General features: G+C 38.3%; 1 pseudogene; it reads right to left on the bottom strand.

Moving 5' to 3' along the window:
• Nucleotides 1-6,125: 6,125 nt before the first annotated feature.
• LOC123947880 lies at nucleotides 6,126-6,473 on the bottom strand (annotated as a pseudogene).
• Between the last annotated feature and the right edge of the window lie 406 nt (nucleotides 6,474-6,879).

Below are 6,879 nucleotides of genomic sequence, written 5' to 3'. Positions count from 1 at the left end.
GACTCTCTGGGTCTGAGAGAGCACTGGCTGGCGCAGGCACATGCCTCTCTCAGGGGAGGGTGTAGGGTGCGATTCAGACCCCGCTCGCACGTGGTGTGCGTGGAGAGTGCAAAAGGCTGTGGTTCTGCCGGCCGGTGAGGCTCCCTCACCCTCACAGGCTCTGCCACCTAGATGCTCGCAGAGGTGCAGGTGGCTCAGGGACCAAGACCTGTTTTCTTCGCTGCACTCTCTCTGACTCAGTGCCAGCGGTGGCTGTCTTGGGTTGGTGGGCTTAAGCCCCTGTCCGTAACCACCGGATACCCCCAATTTCCCCCTATGACCCTTTGCTCTTTTTGAGGGCTTTCAACCAGACTCCAAGTTAATTCTGGTCCCCAATCACAGGGTACTTTCGTATTGGGATACTATTTTCCAATGTGTCACTTCTGGTGGCTCCCTCCCCCTTTTGTTTATCTTCCGATATGAGTCTGATGTTCCCACTCTGCTCTACCTGCCCATGGGCGTCTTCTGCCCCCGTAGAGATCCAGACGTGTATAATTCTAATCTCAGGCTGATTTCATGGGTGATCAGAGTTCTTTGGTAGGTAATCAGCTTACTTTAGGGAACAGGTTGAAACAGCGCCTCCTCCTACTTCTCTGCCTTCTTGTTTCCCCTAGACCAGGACTTAGTATTTAACTGAGCGTCTTAGAGTGATTAGGAGTTAGTCAAATAGAAATGGTGAGGGGAAGAGTATTCCAGGAAGAAGCATTAGAGTTAAATAAAAGTATGTAAGCACTGGAGTAACTGAGAGAGGACTAGTGAGGCAATAGTACAGTAGATAGAAGGAGAGGTACAAGAAAGCAGAGCCAAATCATGGAAGACCCAATATGTCTTTCAGTGGCTTTGGATAATTTCTTAAATTTATTAGGAAATATTTATAATGCTGATTATATTATATAATCTTTATATTTTATCATACAATCTTTATAAATTGATGATTTAAAGCAGATGATTTAAAGCAGAGGACTAATATGATCAGATTATCTTCTGGAAAAATCACTCTGGCTCCTGGTGAGAAGATTTCTAAGGGGTTTTAAAGAAGATATGTCACATTAGACAAGAGATAAATGTGCGTTAGACCACAGCAGTGGCAGAGTTGAGAGATATTTCTCATACAAAATGGACAAAACCCAGTGATTGTTGTAGCCAGCCTCCAAGATGGTAACCAGTGATCCTCACCTTCTGTTATTCATGTTCTTGTTGAAAAAACTTCCACATTGAGGGGCACCTCTGTGGCTCAGTCGTTAAGCATCTGCCTTCAGCTCAGGTCATGATCCCCAAGTCCTGGGATTGATCCCCTGCCTTGGGCTCCCTGTTTCTTCCTCTTGCTTCCTCCTGCTTGTGTTCCCTCTCTCTCTCTTTGTGTCTCTCTCTATCAAATAAATAAATAAAATCTTCCACATTGAATCAGACTGACCTCTGTGACCAGTAAAATACTTACAGAAGTGACAGTTACTACTGAGGTTAGATCAAATGAGGCATTGCAACTTATTGCCTTGGTATCTTAGATGCTCATCTGGGGGCAAGCCAGGAGCCATACCACAGGATGCTCAAGCAGCCCTTTGAAGAGTTGTGTGTAGAGGAGAATTAGGGCATTAAGCCAACAATCAGGACCAACTTGCTATCCATGTGTATAAGCCAGCTTCAAAATAGATCTTTCTGCCCCAGCCAAGTCTTCCAAGCACTGCAGTGTTAGCTGACATGGGACTTCATCCTGCTTAAGAGACACTACTTGCCAGAGTTGTCTAGCCAAGTCACATCTGAATTCTTGAACTATAGTAATTGTGAGAGGTAACAAATAGTTACTGTTGCTTTAAGCCACTGATGTATTACACAGCAGTAGTAATTAATAGCGAAAGAGATTAAATGCGGTTAAGTGAAAAAGAAGGTATCACAAATAATTCCTAGATTTCTGGTTTTTGTAGCTACTTTGACATGCTTTTACAGAGAATACAGGCAGTGACCTAGTTTTTGAGGATAGAACAACTTCTATTTTATTCTGGATGAATTTGGGGTGACTGGTATATATCTAGGTGATTATAGATAATAGTATTCTTAGTTGCAGGCAAAGTAAACAAGCTCTGTCTGGCTCATACAGAATATACTTCACTGAAAGTTACTGGGGAAAAAGATCTTTAGAAGAAAACATAAATATCTACATGAACTTGTAGTAGGCAGCTGTATCTTAAACAGGACACCAAAAGCACTGCACATGCATAATAATAACTTGGAAATTCTTCTCCAGAACTTTTATTTATCAAAACACTCCATTAAGAAAGAGGAAATATAAAAGCAACTCACTGATGGTGATAAGATATATACATATATAAAATAAATGATATGTTGTCTTCTTATATTCCTTTTTCCAAAAAGAGGTTGGCCCTGCTTTTAACTTTATGGAGACTTATTTATGAATAAAGTGTATTCTATGTTTCTTTAAAAAGGAGTTGTATTCAGAATATATGAAAACACCTATAAATACTTATAATGCATATGTTAACAAAACAGTATATTCAGAATATGCAAAGAAATCTACAAATTAAGGGAAAAGGGAGAGATCTCAAAAGAGAAATGGTCACAGAATTGAATAGACAAGAGAAGCTATCCAAATCAAAAATATACACATGAAAAAGCCCTCAATTTCATTGTTGCAATGAACTAAATGTTTATTTCCTTCAAATATGCTGGAACCTTAATCCTCAACGTGATGATATTTGGCAATTGGGCCCTTGAGAGTTAATTAGGTCATTAGGATAGAGCCCACATGATAATATTAGTACCTTATAAGAAAACACAAGAAAGAGTGTGCTTCCTCTCTCTCAGCTATGTCAGAATACAGGGAGAAGGTGGCTCTTTATAAGCCAGGAAGCAGGCCCTCCTCAAACACTAGATCTGCAAGAGCTTTGATCTGAGACTTCTCAGGCTCCAGAACTGTGAGAAATAAATGCCACCCAGTCTATGGTAAACAATTGTTTATCAAAGAAAGGCAAATTATAACTAGTTCTATACTACAGCATCCTTACCAAAGTGGCTGAAATGAAAATGCCAGAGAATACCAAGCATTGATAAGAATATGGAAGAACAAGGACTTTTATACCCTGTAATAGAAGAATAAATTGTTACGAGAGGAGTCACTGCTACACTTTAGAGAACTGTGTGATGGTATCTAGAAAATCAAACATTCATAAACCCTGTGCCCCCACAATTCCACTCTTAGATATGCATTCAAAGTGCATGCATACAGTCTCCAAAAGACAAATACAAGAATGTTCATAACAATACTTTGCCAATAATAATGGAACTAGTCCCTACCTGGCAACTACTCAAATGCTTGTATATACAGGAATGGATAAATACATTTTGTATATTTACCTGGTGGTAAATATAAACCAACAGGCATGAATAAGTCTACAGCTATATACAAAATGTTGGTGAATCCCAAGAGCATAATGTGAAGCAAAGGAAGCCAGCCAGACACAATGGAGTGTATATTGTATAAAACCACTTCAGATGTAAACTTTACAAGAACCTTGAAAATTGAAAAGTAAATAATGAGAATACTGAAATTATATTTGTATATTGTTTTCATATTTATCTGGCTAAGTCTTGGACTGGAAGTCAACATTTAAATTTAGGTATGCCCTTATGCCACACTAACTCTTGAAATTTTTCATATGTGTGTATAATTTACATCCTTCTTATGGTCATGATTCTCCATTTCTAGACATTGCATGTTCATATGAGGGAGCAAGAAAGGAAAAAAGACAAAGATGCTAAGAAAAAAGATGTGTGCCAGATGAGTCTGTTACATTTTATCAGGGAAACATTGCTTTTCTGAAAGTCCCACCCAGTAGTCTCCTGTTAATATCTTCTTGCCAAAGTTATGTCACATGGTCACTACAAATATAATGGAGACTGTGACATCACACTTTTTAACTGAGTACATTGTTGCCTGAATAAAGTTGAAGTTAGTAAAGAAGAAGGAAAGAACCAATCTTGAGTAGACAACCAGCAGCATCTGTCTTAGCAATCAGAAAATCATATATACTAAAAATTATGATTGGGAAGGCTCCATATCAAAGATATGTACACAACATAACTAAATTTTCTCCCACAATGGAACATAACAACTTTTTTTTCCCAGTTGAAGTATTAGTTGAAGTTAGGTTGGTGTATTGTAGTATCTAAAATTGCACAAGCTACTTTGACATGGGTCACTGGGTTCCAAAGGGTCCCAAGGGTGGTTTATCTTTCCTCTCACCAGATACACTTCCTAACCAGTAGACTCCCTCAGCTAGCAGCTACCAGTGTACCTCAACCTGACTGTTTCAGTTCCCTGGATTATTCAAACAAGCCAGTTACATTCTCCTAGAAGAGCCAAGGGCACCTCATCATCTTGTTACTTTAAAGCCTGGCTTCCTCAGCCCCTGCTTGTTCACTGTGCTCTCAAATACAACCCCTTGTGGCCCTACATGACAAGCAATCTTCCTTACTTCGAGGGTTGAATGTTGAATGATTGATCATCTTGTATTATTTGTGAGAGGTGGGGGGTCATCCCTCCCTCACCAACAGAGTGAATAAGAAATTATATGAACAGTTGAGCAATAGACAGTTGCTAGAATTTGACAGGTTTAGACCTATAAAAATGACAATTTTATATGATTCAGCATAATAATTGGTTTACATTTGAGACAATGCTGTATCAAAAACATACAAGTTTTTAAATCTTGAAATTAGTCCAATTTACTAAGATGATCATCCTATGCTAGGTGTATGAAAAGAGACTATATAAGGGGTCCAAAAATCCTTTTGCTCATTCAATAAGTAGAGCAGATGGCTTTTGAATTTCCCTTTCTCTCACTGTTAATCTCATTCCATTTTCTGTATGTGTGTTTGTGTGTGTATCTTGCTATCTGTCTCTCTATATCTCTCTTCCCAGAGCATTTAATTAATGTAAAGTAATGAAATTCCCTGAGAAGCCATGACGATTATACCTACCATTATAAAAATTGATTCATGCCCTGTGGGAAATTAGTCTTATGAAGACATATACAATTTTATAAAGTTGTTAATCTAGTATCACAAGTTTGAATACCTGTATAGAGGAATTTAGGCATATTTAGGAATTGAATATTTTCCTGATCTGAAAGAGTTGGAAGGCTTGTGTTTCTTTCAGGAAACGAAAGAGGAAGCAGCTAGGAGTCTATAGTGGAATGGACATGATGAACACTTTTTGACATACTCCACTTTAGGGTCCTGAAAATCATCTCCATTCTCAGCACCCCACATGGAATTTTTATGTGTTTCCAGAATTCCAAGGAGAAATCTTGTCTTGCCAAAAATTGTCTTAAATTGCTTTTGAATTATTTCTTTAAGGAATGTAGAGAGACATGCTGCTTACCATCCTGAGTAACTTAAAAGAGTTTGGATTGAATACCAACATATCTGCCATCGGGGAGCTGATTAAAAAGGATTTGCATACTTCACTTAAAAGCATCCTGCAGTCTTGCCTGTGGACTTTGACTTGTGGGTAAACTTAATTTTTGCTTCCTTTTCCAAAGGAAATATGCCAGCTCAAATGTCTAGATGGCTCAAGTGTGCAAAATAAACCTCCCCTTAGCAGAGAACTTAAAGCAAAGTACATGGCATTTGAACACTGATAAGTATTTTCTTGGGTGAAGACTTTCAAAAAGAAAAATTCTTTGACTTTTTTTTCCTCCTATACCCTGAAATTTCTATCGCATCTTATTTAAAATAATTGCAAACAACCTAGTCTTAAGGAACAGATTTCCGTAAGAGCTCTGCCTCTTACTATAGCTTAATGAGTTTGTGTTTTTAAGTTAATTAAACATTTATTTAATGCCCTGCCATTTACTAGGCTAAGAATGGGAAATACGAAAAGGTATAAGACCTTCACTTGCGAGTTTTTTTGTTTTTGTTTTGTTTTGTTTTGTTTCTTTACAACGTACCCATGCTTTATTTACTTGATTGAAAACCTTACGGTACATATGTTTAATGTAGTTGAACTCAGCTTGGTTCACAATGACTCTAGTGGGTTATATTTGGGTTTTCTATGCTTGAGTCTCTGCTCAGTTGCTGCTGTTGCCATTGGTTTGTTTTCGTTCAGGGTTAAGGTAGGTAGTTTCATATAAAATCTTACTTTTAAATCCTCCTCTGGCAATTCTTTCCTAGATTCATGGCTTTACATAATTATACATGCAATGGAACCAGCATCTCAAAGTCACAAAGATAAATCCTCCAACATCACATGATCTTCTAATTCTGCTAATCAGCCAAAACCGTCCAAGGCCAGCCACAACAGATCCTAATGAACCATATAATATTGAATTCCATGGGATGTTTTCAATCTCTTAAATTCCTAGAAGCTTAAAAGACTTCACTTTGGTTGTCTGGCTGGACTCTGTCATGGCTGCCATGGACTCTAACCACTTATTAAGTGTTTTTAGAAAAGGAGATCTTGTCTTTTTCATCTTTGCAATCTACCAGAGTACCTTATTCACAATGGAACAAAAGTTTGATTGGATGGATTGCGATTGGATTGAACCGCTGCCAGGATTTTGCCTTACTCTTCCTAGCAGCTGAGCTCTGGCTGGGTCTTCCTAGAAAATCAAGATCGACTCAGAAGGCAGGGAAGTGCTATGGGAGTTACAGCCCACCTTCAGTGGGAGATACCATTTGAGAATCATATGTAACTTATCTGACCTGGTCTACTGTATTTGTTAGGAATCTTCAATCTTATTTGTCATTCCAGTATGTGTCACACAGTTTTGAGAAGGAACATAGAAACGGTGGTCTCACTGAGAAGTAAGAATGATAATTTTA

This window comes from Meles meles, chromosome 8 (genome assembly GCF_922984935.1).
Source record: "Meles meles chromosome 8, mMelMel3.1 paternal haplotype, whole genome shotgun sequence".
Lineage (NCBI taxonomy): Eukaryota > Metazoa > Chordata > Mammalia > Carnivora > Mustelidae > Meles > Meles meles.
The sequence above is the reverse complement of the archived record's forward strand: the minus strand, read 5'-3'. Positions and strand labels throughout refer to the sequence as shown.